Here is a 17,485-nt window from a genome sequence, read left to right on the forward strand (position 1 = left end):
TCAATAAAATTAAACATATATTTGCATGTTAGTATTAATTAAAATGCAGTAAAATGTAATAAATTTGTTGCTGTATTTATAAGGCACAAGGTGCATTGAAGGGTTAACATACACAGATTAGTGTATGTTAGCCCTTATTAGTGAACATAGGGGCCCACGGGCAAGTGCCCATCAAGCCCATGCATTAAGACAGCCTTGGATTATTTAAGGTAATCGAAAGTAAGATAAATTGGTTCAGAACTTTGAGGAGGCTTTAAGTATTTATTTAGCCAGCCTGATACATTTCTCCAACCCTTGCCAAGCTCTTTTAGTTAAGAAGAAGCTATACATAAACATATACTCTCTCATATCACCCTATGTAGCTCAGAATTAGCAATAGCAAATAACAGTGGTCTTCTGGGATTTAAGACAGTCTTCTCCACTCCAGCTGGAGATATCTGAGGTCAGAATGTGACCATCTGGATGTAAAACACATACTTTACTATTCATCTATGGAGAAGAAGAACAGAACATGGTGGGAAGGAAGGAATGATTTAATTTCTAATCACAGTAACTAGCTTACACAGCTACCCTCTCTCTAATCAGTTTTACACTTTTAATGACTGTCATGCTAATTAAGCTGACAACACTACATGTTTCAAAGCCTCAAATAACTCCCCCTTCATAATTCTCTGACCATTGCACGTTTCATGCTGATTTTTTTTTTTAACTAGGTAGTTATTCAGAAACACTTGTACAATGTATGTTGGGCTCTTATAAATTTGTTTTAAGCACAAAATGATTAAGAAGGGCAGTGGAGCATCTTGTTTAACCTCACATTTTAAACCATCTAGGAAGCCCTCTCAAGCCAATTTTTTTTTTAGAAATTTGGCAGCTTCCATCTTAGATTTAGAATATAAAGCTTGAATATTTTGCATTTCAACAAGTGAATAAGATAGAGATGGACTTTTCCGATATATCTGTTCCTAACCACAATGACATCAATACGACAAAGCCTTCATTGTGACAGAACATGGAAAGGTTTGGCATTTTGTATCTGTATCATAATGTCACACATTAAATGCATAATGGAGAGAGTTTGCATCCCATTATGATGTACATTTTGTCATTTGCTCCCTCCTCAAAGGAAGCCTTGTTCTCAGATTTTCCATCTATATGAACAATAGTATCAGATTTATAATAAGGTTGCAAGTCAGGGTTTTTCAAGAGTACCAAACAAGGGATGGGAGCCAGTCTGTTTTTAATTAATGTAGCAGATGATGACATATCAAACAAGGTATAGAAAATTAAGTGTGTGGAGAAAAAAAAATGTTTTTTTTTTTAGAAATAATAAGAAAGGTAAGACATTTATGAAGCTCCCTTTCTTATCCTACAGTTCTCAGAGAACAAAGCAACTGCCTGAAAATTCTGGATTCTTTTTTTATTATTAAAGGAAGGAAGCAGGTTGCAGGGAGGAAAACATATCTTAAAAAGAAAGCAGTAGTGTCTGATCTAACCAGGCATCTCTGCTAAGGGAAACATTTCAGAGCACCATCCCCAGTTTTAATAAAATATAGCAAATAACCATTTTTCGCTATCTGAAATTTGCCACGTGACCTTCAGTCCTGCCATAATCAGCATCAGCTCACCAAGGTACCTGATTATCCAAATGTTTCGGCTTTCCCCAGAGCCAATAAGTTCAGTGAAGCAGCAGGTTATTTTTAAACATGTACAACAGTGGAAGGAAATGCCAAACTGGTTCTAAAAAGCTAATAAACACCCACTCAGGCATCGTACATCATCAACTTCTCCTATGCTTCACCTCCAGTCATAACATTGTGCTTTACGCTCATGTCTACATCTCCCCATTGGGGACAACATCTGCATTGTACTCTTGTGGCTTTAAGCTGGATTTCAGCAAGAGCCATCTGAACAGTCCTAACATGACTTCTTCTCTGGAGAATTCATAGGGGTGGAACCTGCTGGATTGCAAGCCAAGAATAGTTAAGGTTAGCCAGGAATAAAATATTTTTTTTAATTTAATGATATAAAATAAATTATATGTTCGGAGGAGACCTTTTGTTGTGTTGCAGCTTCATATAAAATTCAGAGCTTGTTTTTCCCCCCAATAAGCCTTCCCCCCACCTTTTGTCTAATTATTTCTTATTCTCAGAGAGACAAAACTTGCAGGGTGCCCCTAGCCTAGTCCTTCAATTCTTTCAGTGGCATACTCATAACTACAACTGCGTTGATTCATCTTGAGGGATCTTTATTCCAACTCAAGGCTTGGGGAAAGGTTTGTAGTAAAGGTAGAAAAAATGGGTTCATTCTCTTTTGAGGTTTCTTAGCGCTGTCTTTCATCCAACACCTGCTGAGTTTATCCAATGATAATTTTCCAAATTGGAATAACCTGGTACATATGGTCATGAGGGGTTGGCAAGATGGCAGGAGGTGATTTCCAATGATTTCTCATTGCTCCCAATAGGACCTTCCAAACAATCCTCTTTTTTAAACCATCCATAGATGCTTCTAAATACACAATTGGTTTCAGACCAGCACAAGCTTTGCAAAATGTCACAGAGATAAAAGTTTGCCTGAAAGCTGAGCCTGTCATGTTTTTCCTGCAACCCATGTGGGTGGTATGAAAGCAATTGCAAAAATAGTCCCAATATGAGGTGATGATTATATATATTTATACTTTAATATTAGCATCATATTATATGAATAATGTGATTGTTTCATGGAAACAGAATTTGAACTGTTGAGGCATTTAGAGAAAAAAAAATCATTTATCTGCAATGTCTTACCACATAATTTGATTCCTGTCTTTAAAAATATCCAAGATGAGTTCATTCACTCTTTTGTCATTGAACCGAATAATCAAACAATGATCTGCATATGTAAAGCAGTCATCCCAGATCAAATAACTCAGGCTTTTGTACTTTCTGACATATTCTCAAATAACAGTTTTCAGTAGAGGAGATTCACAGATTCAACTGCAACACCGTGAGGTTGAATGCCTTAAGTGGCCCATGAGAGGTTAAACAACTGAAGGGGCTATGAAAGGGTCAGAGCTGAGCAGCATCATGCACTTATATGCTGCTTTTCTTTAAAATAATCTTGAAAGGGGCATCAAACGATGAAACAATGGGAGAAGCAGCAGGAAGAATAAGCAATTACTGTAAATGTGCAACAGCAATTGCAATTTGTTTCTGAATGTGGAAGATGGCAAGATACACTTTTCCAACCACAGACTCATGGAAAAAGTCTGGGACATTGGTAAAAGCATGCACTGGAAAATTTACATAACCAGTGACATTGTGACTATTTATGTTGGGAAAAAAGTCTCTCAGGAAATTTACATTCTGCACACTAGCGGAAGCTGTGTACCATTGCCATGACGTCCCATATGTTAAGAAAAGTTGTGAATGAAAACAGATGCAGTGTTGTTGTTTTTTAAAACCAAATGCTATCCCAATAACCTGCTTAGTTAAACAGACTGATTTTATTTTGATGTTAGAAACAAAAGGCAATATAGTTCTTAAACACTGTGTCAACCCTGATGCTGACTTGGCCAAAGCCATCTTGCAGCTTTGGTGTTGCCACGCTGGAGCAAGGGATAGGGAGTGGAGATAGGTGATAGCTGGGTTTGTGTAGTCAAAATAAAATACTTTCCCCTGGGAACCAAGGATGTTCTCACACCTGGATGGAAAAATGAGGAGTGATGACCTGCAGACGTTGCCTTGCTTGGATCATGTGACTGATTGTTTAGGTTAAGGGGGAGACTTTTACTTTTAATTAGGTGGAAACCAAGGGGCTTCCCAGAGTTGGTTTTCACCAGATATGTGCCAATTTGATATTTCCAATAAAGCTATTCTTTGAAGAACCTACCTGCCTCGGAATTCTTGCTTGCAATAGATCTATGACTTGGAACCCTGACACACTGATCTGAAAATCAATGAGGATTTTCAAATAATTGCATAATTAGAATACATGTAGGACAAAAGTGGACAACATTTAAATACTTAATATATTTCTGTGGGATCTCTATATAGCAATAACAATAGCACTTAGACTTACAGTATATACCACCTCATAGTGCTTTAAAGCCCTAAGTGGAGTCACCATATTGCCCCCAATCATTTGGGTCCTTATTTTACCGACCTCAGAAGGATGGAAGGCTGAGTCAACTTTGAGCTGTTCAGAATCAAACTCCTGGAGTGAGCAGTGAATTAGCCTGCAATACTACATTCTAACCACTGTGCCACCACGGCACAGATAAGACATAAGTGGGACCTGAAATTTCTCCTGTTAAATTCCCTGTGTTCAGAGGATATATATAAATATTTCTTTTTATTACCCATGTAAGTCATTTTTTTATCATTTCTACAGAAAAATGGAAGAAATTATTTGAGGTTGGACTCCAGGCAGCCCATCTGTGTTTGAGTATCGACTAACCTCCAAGATTCAGAGCTTAAGGCATCCATTTGGATCACACACCCCACAAGCTGGTACAGAAGGGAATCAAAAAGAAGTGCTACATGTTGACCAACTGTGCATATATGTCCTACACAAAAGAAATAACATAGTTAGGGGAGTAATAACTCAAATACTTTGAAGAACATTTTGGATTAGCTGATTTTATTTTTTTGCAAACTTTTTTTTTCTAAAAAATCTAGAACACAGTTGGCTGTATTATTGCCATATTAAGTGCTTAGAGCAGCTGATGGATTTCTTTAAATTATCCTTTTTTTCCCAAGAAAAAAACTAATTCAAACATGCTTGATTTTCTTTTCAGTTAAATTTTACCGGTATCACAAAGACATAAGTAAGTTTCATTTCTACTAAAGTGAAAAAGATGAGGTAATGTTGATTCCCTATATTTTCTTAAATGATTTGCTATTTAGTAACAGTAATAGAGATGGAAGGGGCCTTGAAGGTCATCTAGTCCAATCCCCTGTTCTTGCAGGAGACTAAGAGTATTTCTGATAAATGTCTGCCCAGTCTCTTCTTAAAAGCTCCAGTGATGGGGCATCCACAACTTCTGAAGGCAACTTGTTCCACTGTTCTCACTGTTAGGAATTTTCTGCTTAAGAGCTATATAATGAAAGAAATAAGAGACAGAAGTCTAATAATCAACACACATTGCTGTAGTTGCATATATAACCTTGTGGCTTTTCAAATAAAATGAATAAGAAAACTATCCTTATCAATGAAAGGTGTGAAAATAGTTTGCAACTCAAACTCACTGACTCTTCTGTAGCTGTATGGACCTTCCTCCCATATTTGGGCATACCAGGGGTTGTAACACAAATACATACTTATTTCCCTGGCTCAACTGATAAGGAGAAGAGCCTGTGGCTTAGTGGCTAAGACTCCTGCCTAAGATATAATACAGCCCAGGTTCAAATCCCAGTAAGGGTATGGCTAGCTGATGAGAGCTAATTAGCTCGAAATAATACAATAATACAATAATACAATAGTAGAGTTGGAAGGGACCTTGGAGGTCTTCTAGTCCAACCCCCTGCCTAGGCAGGAAACCCTATACCGTTTCAGACAGATGGCTATCCAACATCCTCTTAAAGACTTCCAGTGTTGGGGCATTCACAACTTCTGGAGGCAAATGCCCCAACACTGGAAGTCTTTAAGAGGATGTTGGATAGCCATCTGTCTGAAACGGTATAGATCTATACTAGTCTCCCTTTATTTATTTATCAGTACAAATACAACACAAATATATATGTCTATATGTCTATATGTATGTATGTATGTATGTATGTATGTATGTATGTATGTATGTATGTACATATTTGTGTTACAACCCCTGGTATGCCCAAATATGGGAGGGAACTCACTACTCCCCCTTTCTGACTATCGGCTCACTTCCCTCCCATATTTGGGCATACCAGGGGTTGTAACACAAATACATACCTATTTCCCTGACTCAGCTGATAAGGAGGGGAGCCTGTGGCTTAGTGGCTAATACATCTGCCTAATATGTAATACAGCCCAGGTTCGAATCCCAGTAAGGGTATGGCTAGCTGGTGAGAGCTAAATAGTAATAGATCTATACTAGTCTCCCTTTATTTATTTATCAGCACAAATACAACATACATACATACATACATACATACATACATACATACATACATACATATATAAAATATAGAGATAGAGATGATAGAGATATATGTATACAAAAATGCTCTAATTTAAAATAAACTACCATCACATAATAGCCTTCAATGACTTCCAAACTATGCCATGTTCAGGCAGTGTTGATTGTAAAGGTTTTTAAAGAATCTATTGCAGTAAGTAAAATGTTTAAAAAAAAACACCCCAACCTCAAAACATTTGGGTGTGTCTTCTTTGTGCAAAATATTCCATCTTGGTGAATGGTTCCCCCCCCCCTTAACTGTATCCCATGACCACTCTCACATTAGTTGTTATAATGAACTTTTTAAAAAAAATTGAGATAAAACACTTTCTGATCTGCAGGTTTAAATATTGGGCACCTAAAACTGCTAGGTGTACGAGAACACTTTCCTTGCAGTGCTGACTTTAACTTTAATGGCAATGTTATCAAATAATTACCACCACCCCCCCAGGTAAATTCAAAGAAGAAGAGATGTTGCCATTGAAATTTATTCCCAGCATAACTACCGTTTATTGGCTTCTGGCTATACTTTAAATAACAATCATACATTAGAACAGAATTATAGACCAGGAAAAAAAAACCTGTATAGATTACTTCTCAACATCATTTTACATCAGATTGAAAATTGCCGTATTTTTTCAGCTCGTAGAAATTTCAGGTCTGATGGATTGAAAAGAAAAGCCTTAATGTAAAAGAAATAAAAACAAGTGTTTGTAGTTATTCCCAAGCACAAACATCATAAGAGTGAATGCATATGTATGTGCGTGTTTTGTCCATAAATGTCTATAGGCCAAGCTTTGCTTTTGACTAACAGTTATCTTTAATCTTTAGCACTGGAACAGCAATTGGATTCATTTATACTCGGCTTCAGAATCCTGACTGTAGCATTCTTATTCTGAATCTGTGTGATCCCCTTAGACTTGGAATAACTTTATTGTCACTTTGAATGTACACTAATTGGCATACATTAAAATTAGATTTCATTGGATACAGCTCTCAAAGGATCACCATCTATAATATATACTACATAAACATGACATAAATGAATAAATAAATATAAATATAAATGTATACATAAATTTAAAAAATATGCACACGTACTCACATATATGACATAGAGAAACACCATAGTCTAGTTCAGATGTATACATGTACGTGGCATAAAAAACAAATCTTGTGAGTTTACCAGATGGATGGCATAGGGAACAAAGCTGTTGCAGAATCTGTTAGTCCTGCTAGAAATACTTTGAAACCTCCTCCCAGAGGGGAGCAACAGAAACAGACCATAAAATGGGTGTGTGGATCTCTAACAATGTTTTGAGCTCTAAGCAGGGGTGGGATTCAGCCAGTTCGGACCAGTTCAGGTGAACCGGTAGTTTTGGCAATCAGTTGATCCTGCCTACCCACCCCTGCGCTAGTCTGTTCTATGTTTCCTTTGTTTGAAGCTCAGCTGATAGACACGGCAGAGCAGATTGCCACATCTCAGCTGTTTTACTCACCAGGGCTACAGTAGAAGTTAAATTTTAGAGCTGTTTTCAAACGCTCTGTGCACGTGTGGAGTGTGTGTTTGGCGCAAGCATGTGCAAAGCGCACACTCAATAAATCAGTTTTTACACTGGTTGAATCCCACCACTGACTCTAAGCACATAGCATTTATAAGCAGTATCCTGAATACTGGGAAATGAGCTTCCTATAATCTTCTTGGCTGTCCTTACCACTCTCTGTATGGACTTTCTACCTGAGGCACTGCTGCCACCAAACCAAACAGTGATGCCATTTATTAAAATGCTCTCAATTGTTCCTCCATAAAAAGTGACCAGGACAGAAGGAGAAAGATGTGCTCTTCACATCCGATGCAGGAAATGCAGACACTGGTTTGCACGCTTCAGGATGACGTGTGGAAAGACCTGTTCAGATTGTTAGTTATCTGCATCCCCAGATACTTAATACTGTTGACCATCTCTATGGCTGCAACCTTGATACTGAGTGGAGCAGGACTATGTTGGCTCTTTCTAAAATCTACAATGATCTCCTTTGTTTTATTAACATTTAGAAGCAGGTTACTTTTATTGCACCAGTCCATGAGATCCTTCACCTCCTCCCTATAAGCACCTTCATTGTCGTGCCGGATAAGAGCCACCCCTGCTGTTTCATCCGCATATTTCAAATATAATTTGTGGCACCCCTAAATCAGGGGTGGGGAACTATCCTTACAGGTTTAGCCCTGTAAAGTGGGAAAAAAACCAAAATGAGATTTCTTCCAGCAATCGTTTCTTCAAACTGCTTAGAAAGTTAACAACTGGTTTTCCTGAATAGATGTCAACTGGCTGAATCCCACCACTGGTTCCCCACACCTGCCCTAAATGTATGTATAAATACTATGATGGATTCCTATTTGGTATTAAATGTACCAATAGAAGAGAGTGCAGCTTCACAAAATGTGGTGAATGGGATAGACCAGTCATCAAAGCCTATGTAAAACGTAGAGCCACCCCAGCCTAGCTTGCCTAGCACAGTATTTTGAGTAACTACTCTGTCATAAAAATAAAGTGAATGACAGAGGCTGTAAAACTGTACTTGTTGGGCATTATCTATTGTTTACGATACAGCTGATGTGGTTGGAGTTATCTATCAGAAAAATGGCTGGTTCTTCATGAAGCAGAAGCAGGAAGACATATGACGCTTTAATAAAAAACAATGGGAAGACATCAGTAATAAAGATTCACAGACAGGGAAAAATGAACAAGAGGCATTTAGTCCCAGCGTGAAGTCTCAAGATAAGTAGTTTAATTGCCAGACTGCGTTGTCTGGAAAAAAGAGGAAATCTAACCTAAATTAAAAGATTAAGGAAACTTTTTTCCTCATCGGGTGGCAACAAATAGAAGAAATGGAAGTGTCTGCTCAAGAGAGAATAAGAATAAAAGTGCTGTGAATGTTGTCTATATATATATATAAAGTTTGCTTTAGCAAAACCTCCCTTTGCCCCCTGTATCCAGCCCTACATTTCCATGGCAACTAGTCTCATCAACAGAGAAAAAGGATTTCTTTTTTGGTCAAGGATGTGTCCAAATACATAAAAGCCATTTCAATTTGGGGCAGTGCAGTCCTCTTAAATCAATGCAGCACACATAATAATTATACTTACCATTTTCCATAAATCTTTCTGAATCTATCAATCCATCCTTAGAAGTTCTTGCATCCTCAGTCTGTTACCCATTAGTTTTGCTTCCTAAAATCCTTTGAGCCTACAAGCCGCATGAACACAGAAGCCTCAGTGGTCTTAGATAAACATACCTGGAAAGCAGTTTTAATGTAGCTTTATTAAATTTTTCTTCTTTCTTCTCCATTTTTGTATTTACTAAACCTGAATATGATCCAGAGAATTTAGAAGTGTAGGACAGAACATAATATTTCCTGTTGATCATATTGGTCCTTATAATAGAATAACAGAGTTAGAAGGGACCTTGGAGGTCTTCTAGTCAAACTCCCTGCTCAAGCAGGAGACCCTATACCATTTCAAACAAATGACTATCCAATCTCTTGTTAAAAGCTTCCAGTGTTGGGGCATTCACAACTTCTGAAGGAAAGCCATTCCACTGGTTAATTATTCTTACTGTTAGGAAGTTTCTCCTTAGCTCTAATTGCTTCTCTCCTTGATTAGTTTGTATCCATTGTTTATTGTCTTGCCTTCTGGTGCTTTGGAAAATAAGCTGACCCCCTCTTCTTTGTAGCAGCCCCTCAAATATTGGAACACTGCTATCATGTTACTCCTAGTCCTTGTTTTTACTAAACTAGACAAACTCAGTTCCTGCAACTGTTTTAAACATATGTGTAAAACATATCTTTTTGTGTCCAGTGCCTGGACACTAAGTAAAAGAAGTCTCAACATAATTTATTGTATATGTCTATTTTACATTTTATTCTATCATACACACATATATGAACACACATACATACACATGTGTAGGGGGGGAGAGAGAGAAAGAGAGAGAGAGAGAGAGAGACAGAGAGAGAGAGAGAGAGAGAGAGAGACAGAGAGACAGAGAGAGACAGAGACAGAGAGAGAGACAGAGAGAGAGACAGAGAGAGAGAGAGAGAGAGAGAGACAGAGAGAGAGATTAGGTTCAAGACCCAAGCTCCATATGACAGGGCAAGCTCTTGTCTTTGTCTCAGCTCCTGCCAACCTAGCAGTTTGAAAGCATGTGAGTAGATAAATAGGTACCACTACAAAGATACAGTGTTCCATGATGTTATGCTGGCCACATGACCACAGAAATGTATTTGGATAGAGCTGACTCAATGGCCTTGAAACGGATATGAGCACTGCCCCCTATAATCAGCAACAACTAGCGGGATAAAATACACAGGGACTCATTTTACCTTTTATGCACACACACACACACACACACAGAGAGACATAGAACACCAAATAACAAGATTCAGATTGTACCTTACATTAATGTTATCCAAATTTAGTAATATATAGAAAATATAGCTTGAGATTTACAGCCTACAGTAAGCCTACTTACTAGAATCAATTTTAGCCAGTATTGTGAAAGATGGTGCTTAGAGATGTGATGAACTACTGTGAAGTGGAAGTTCCCCAGGAGGAAAGGAATACATGGAGTGGGGGTGTGTGCAAAAAGGCAGCCCAGTCCAGAGATGAATAAGAGACAGAGAGAGTCAGAATAGCCACTCCCTAAATTCTCCCAAGATATATCCATTGGATTTAGTCGGGCAATATTCTGTCGATTGTGTGCAAGCATTTAAAGAAATGCGTTCCAGGGCTATAAGCAAGCAGTAGCATTTTAGTCCCATACTACTGTCATTATACAGTCATCATTGGGAGATAAGTATTTTTTTAAAAAAATTCCAGAGATATTTAAAGAATTGTAAAAAGAAAAAGCCCACAAAGATAAATGGTGTGCTAATTAAATAATTTTGTTTGTCTTCTGCCTATAGTATAAAGTCATTGTTTAATATTACCCTCCTCCCCACTTACATTTCTTTATAAGGTACATAGATGCCATTAGATTCAAACATGGTTGCTTCCTCTGGGAACTTTAAAGCCCACTTTAAAGTAGCTAATACTTAGAATGATTTTCCTCAGACGGCGACTGTTCTTTTGAGACTACGATCAGTTATTATCAGCTTTTCAGTATTCAACACCATTAGCAGCCTCTAAAGGCTAAGAATTAGAGGAGATATAATGATTATGACAGCAACACTAACAAGACAATATCTTGCATTTCAGAGAGCCCCATATTTTGACAGATGGAAATGAAAATATTAATTTGGTAGAGAGGCAGAACAAAATAATTCTTAATACAATATATGGAGAGGGACAAAGGAGGCCAAGTCAGGATGATGTATACATTGCTCCAAGTGTAATGGGAGAAGGTGCCCCTGAAGAGGGTTTTATTTCACTATTAATGCAGAGTCAGGCCAACTTCAGAGTCAGATGATACAAACTAAGGAACGGAAGAGGCAATGTACACTGGCAGAAATGGGGACTATACCTTTAAAGGATAAAGGCTAGCATGGTATGACCACCAGAGAAGAGATGAGGAAAGCCAATCTGAAGAGTACTGATCACTATGGAAGCTCACCCACAGTGCGGCAAACAGCCCAATCTACTTCACTAGAAAATGAAATAGAAGGAGATCCTCATTCTAACTATCTGTCATTTCTGCAGAAAGATAGCATACATACAAGATTACGTATGTATGTATGTATGTATGTATGTATGTATGTATGTATGTATGTATGTGTGTGTGTGTGTGTGTGTATTTTGTTTGTCAAACATGTATGAGATAACAGGTATAAGCATGAACATAAACATGAGCAAAGGAAGTAAATACAGATAAATGCGGACAGTAAGACAGGGTCAGTAGGCACACTGGTGTGCTTATGCATGCCCCCTTACAGACCTCTTATGAATGAGGTCCACAGTAGACAGTTTAAGGTTGAAGCTATGTGGGTTTGAGGAAGTAACAATAGAATCAGGTAGAGCATTCCAGGCATTGACCACTCTATTGCTGAAGTCGTATTTTCTGCAATCAAGTTTGGAGCAATTTACTTTAGGTTTGCATCTATTGTTTGCCAGTGTATTATTGCAGTTGAAGCTGAACTAGTCATCGACAGGTAGGATGTTGTAGCAGACAATTTTTCTGTACTATATTTAAGTCAGACCATAGGTAGCGTAGTGCTAGGTTGTCCAAGCCTCCTGGTCATGTCCAGAAGAGGTAGTGAAAATCTGGCATACCGGACCAGACCGGTAGTAATGGTGGCTTGGCCATGCCCCCAAACCTCCATCAGAAGCTTTTTTTTTAAAGGCCTTTTTCCCTGCCGGTTCAGGCAAGGGAAAAGAGGTTTTAAAAACTAAACGAGAGATGGGGAGAGAGGGAGGAAGGAAGGGAAGGGAGAAAATAAAAGAAATAAAAAGAAAGAAAGAATCTCACTTTTTAACCGGGATTCAGCAAAGTAGAAAAAATGCTATTGCTTTAAATTGGAACTGAGCATGCCTGGCTGAGGAATTCTGGGAGTTGAAGTCCACAAGTGTTAAAGTTGCCAAGGTTGCTTTGCTGGCTGTGGAATTCTGGGAGTTGAAGTCCACAAGTCTTAATGCTGCAAACTTTAAATTGAAACCTGCTTTAAATTGAAAAAAGGAAGTTTGCAAAGTGACATTCAGCAGTTTGTTTCTGGGTCAACTGAACAACAAACTGGATAAAAGGTAGGATTCTTATATGGTTCTATGTTTTTGAAATTTTGGGGTTTGTGCAATATGGGCTTTGTGTTTCTAAAAGGGTTTGGATCATTCCCTGCTTCTGAATGGAGCCAAACTTTCTATAGGCTCATTATCTTATTATCTCTATCTGGCAGGAATGTAGAATGAGCTTTTCTGGGAATAATATTTTATTTGGGAGGGGGTTGGCTGCTTCCCATATAGGAAAGGGAGAAAGAAAGAAAGAAAGAAAGAAAGGAAGGAAGGAAGGAAGGAAGGAAGGAAGGAAGGAAGGAAGGAAGGAAGGAGGAAGGAAGGAAGGAAGGAAGGAAGGAAAACAGCACAGCAATTTAGGGCTAGAAGGCTACTCATCTAATCCAACCCCCTGCTCCAGAAGGAAACCTTACATTGTCTGGATTATTTTTGTTCCCCTAACAGAGAGGAAATTGCCAGAAAGGAGAAGGAGTTTACTAGGACAAGGCTGCCATGCAGAGGAATGTAGAGATTGTCCTTGATTTATGACTACAATTGAGCCCAAAATTTTGGTTGCTAAGCAAGAGCGTTGTTAAGTGAGCTTCACATTTTACCCAATCCATGACATCTCCTGGTGAGTGACATCAAGTTGGCCACCCAGTCACATGACTGATATGCCACGCCCACAAAATAGGCCATGCCCACAGAATAGGTAGTAAGAGATTTTGAAACCCACCACTGGTCCAAGTCCAAGGTTTCAAGCCTGGTGGCATAAGGTATTCTATTGTGAGCAGAGTAGTGGAGTAACCTTCTCATGAAATACCTTTGGAACCACTCAATTGTAGTAATGTCCGATATACAATGTGGATTCCAGGCAGCATAACTCTGGAGTGCTTTGAGCAGTTTAAACCAAACTTGGTATATGGATGACTTACTGTCTGGAAGCAAATCCTGGGGGGTAAGATACCCCTGGTGTGTGTGTGTGTGTGTGTGTGTGTGTGTGTGTGTGTGTGTGTGTTCCAGCATAATTCTGGAACGCCTGGCTTCTTAAGGAGAGCGAGTTCAGCATCCTAGAGCAGCAATTGTTGTGATGTCGTGGGAGGGAGAAGGAAGAGTCTGGGTTGTTAAGGAGAGTAAGTGTGGCATTCTAGAGTGGAACCTGTTTGTGATGTCATTTCCTTTGCAGCTTCCTCTGGAAAGTCAGCCGTGACATTCACCCTTCAGTGGACCAATGGGGAAGTGCCTGATGGATTTGGGGCAAAGTGCCAGGATTATAGACAGGGAGGGAAAGAGGAATGCATGGGAAGGGGAAGGGAGAGGGCAGGGATGATGGGCAAGGGAGTAGGGGGAAGAAAGGCACCTCTCAATGGCTCTCTGTCAGACAAATGCTTTGATGTCTATAAATACCTGGGCAATGCCGGGTTGTCAGCTGGTGTACAATAAATAAAAATAAGATTCATGGTTAGAGCATGCTTTCCTCCTAGATGACCTGAGACTTTAACTTCCAAAATACCAAGCAGTGTGGCCATTGCTGGAAAGAATTCTGGGAACTGGAGCCCATTACATCTGGAAGGAACCACTTTGTGTGTATACTAAGAGGTCAGGCTGAAATTGGAATCTCCAACCTCAAATAGCTCCTTAAATGACCTTGGAACAGTTCTTCAGAATAAATTACTTCACAACTAATTCTTATGGTGGTAAAATGCACCGTGTAACCACACTGGAAGAAAGCGATGTCTCCTATGTGCGGCCACTTGATTATTGAATAGATAGCAACATCAGGTATGTACCGATGTTTTCCCAACAAATCGAACTTAACCTTGATGGAGCTGGCACCACCATGTCCTCCTGGACAGTAATAATCTGAATACATTTCTTTCATTAGTTTACTATTGATTTTCACACAAGGAGGAAAAAAAAGATGTCCATGTATATTCAACCATGATAAAAATTATTTTCTCTTATTATCTCTGCCCATTTGTGAACTAGAAGAGAATGGAGGGGGGATGGAAATATATTTGAGTAATTTCATCAAATATCACTACTTTATGTGAGCATTTGGCTAGCACCTAAGCGTTACATTGTGTGAAGATATACAATATTTGGTATAAATAGAAAGCTTGTGATATATATGTGTGTGTTTAAAAATTATTACAACTGAAACAATAGTTGTATTTTTCAGGGATACAAAAACGGTGCTGATTGCACCTCAATGCTATGCATGTGCTTTACAAAAATACAGCATGATTTAAAATACTGGTGCAGGGAACAAGGAACTATCCCCTCTAATTGTTGCAAAATTAGATCTTTACAAAAGCAAAAAGCAGTCCTAAGGGGATAACTCATACACAGGGAAATTGCCCTGCACCATAAGATGCTCAGAGAATATTTGGCATTGCTTGGCGTGCAATTTCAAAGGAAAATGGCTATATAAATTAGATAAATTTAAAAAAGGGAAGAACCTTCTGTGAAGAAATTTGAAATATTGGACATTTTAAGGAAAAAAATATATCTGCTATGAAATGATTATTCACCTGTTATTTGCCATTATTATCCTGCGTTTTTACTGTGTAAGCAAACAAAAGAGCAGAAAATATTCACTTTTCTTTTTTTAAAAAAAAAGGTCCTGAAATGACTACTCGAGGTTATATTTCTATATCTACTCTTGATGAATATGTGAATTATTAATATTGTTCAATTTGTTTGACAAACCTCACAACAAACCTAAAGTATGCCTTGGGGGGAATAAAGACTGCAAACAGTTTGAATAAAGTTTAATTATTAATTATTTTTCAGCAAGATGGCTCTAAAATCTTGATGGGCTGTTAGCAGCATTAAGTGAGATGTTGTCTCTACTGTTTTTTGTGTAGATTCTCATATAGCACCTCCTTTACACTTGACAGCATGCAGTCACCTCTATATGTGGCAATTTAGAAGGAAGCTAAAGTCCACCCCCTTCAAGAGTCAAACTTGAGTCAATTTGTATGAAAAGAAGAACACCTTTTGGTTGCATCTTCAGGTCTTAAAACCCACAATGTGTCCCAATCCAAGAGGAGGATATAGTGGTGCTCACGTAGGCCAACTCACCATGGCCAACTAGACACAGCCATCTCACCGTGGCCATCTTTCCACAGCCAACTCACTGCAGGACAACTCAGCCTGGCCAACTCACCATGGGACCATACCACGTGGGATACCTCAATGCAATAAATGTTATCTGCCACTGTTCCTTTGACATTATTTTCATTTTTGTCCATTTCACAAGAAACAGTGGCAGATAACATTTATCACATTTATCCTGCATGGAATTTGCATGCATTTATCCTGCATGGCTAAGGTGAATTGTCCCATTCTGGGAGGAGGAGGAGGAGGAGGAGGAGGAGGAGGAGGAGGAGGAGGAGTGGGGGAGGGGGAGGGGGAGATGACGACAATACTTAGAAAAGATCTGTGAAATTAATAACCAATTCCCAACCCTAAAAGCATCTTTCAACCCTTACATTGCACAGTTGGGATCCTTTAGATTCTGTCCAGGCTGAGTAAAACATCTCTAACCCTAACCCTTTCCATATTACAGCAAAGCATCCCTTCTCTTTCCTTTTTAAAAAATACATATTTAAGTTGCCTTGTTTCTATGAATACCTTGTTTCTATGAAGCTGAACTAGCAGTTCTTCCTTGCTGCAAAACAAATGGCTGTCCAATCAGAGGCATTGGAAACATGGGGGGGGGGGGGTGGGTTCCTGCCAGTTCTAACCTCTTCTATAGAAGAGGTTCCACAAATCTACAGTGCCGTTTAGAACCGTTTCCAGCTCCCTGCCCCCGCCTGTCCGGACATCATCAAGATGAAGAGCGAGAGGAGGAATTCTGGGAGTTGAAGTCCACAAGTCTTAAAGCTGTCAAGTTTGAACACCTCTGGGTTTTTTTTCTAAAGGGTTAGGGGTGCAAGGGTCTTGTAACTTGACAGCTGTAAGACTTGCATGCTTCAAATGCCAGTTTCTGAACCAACATTTTGGTTGCTAAGCAAGAGTGTTGTTAAGTGAATTTCATATTTTACAAGTTGGCCACTCCCACCCGGTCACATGGCCAGCAAGCCACTCCCACACAGTCACATGGCCAGCAAGCCACTCCCACAAAGCAGGCCACACCTACAGAAGAGGTTCTAAAAAAATTTGAAACCCACCACTGATGGGAAGCCATTTCTTTCTATACAATGCAATGCAATGCAATGCAATGCAATGCAATGCAATGCAATGCAATACAATACAATACAATACAATACAATAGCAGAGTTGGAAGGGACCTTGGAGGTCTTCTAGTCCAACCCCCTGCCTAGGCAGGAAACCCTATACCATTTCAGACAAATGGCTATCCAACATCTTCTTAAAGACTTCCAATGTTGGGGCTTTCACAACTTCTGGAGGCAAGCTGTTCCACTGATTAATTGTTCTAACTGTCAGGAAATTTCTCCTCAGTTCTCCAAAGTCTATGACTTTGATTGTTGTACCATAAATGGTCTACTTTAGTTTCAAAGAAGACATGGTGGCAAATGGTTATTCATCTGTGCAAACATCTGGAAAAAAACAAAGGAAAGACATGGGAACTAATGAAGAGGAAACAATCCACCTTAAAAAAATGTAGGTAGTGGGTATAGACC

The sequence above is a fragment of the Natrix helvetica genome, assembly GCF_964273705.1.
Source record: "Natrix helvetica genome assembly, chromosome: 1".
NCBI classification, from domain to species: domain Eukaryota; kingdom Metazoa; phylum Chordata; class Lepidosauria; order Squamata; family Natricidae; genus Natrix; species Natrix helvetica.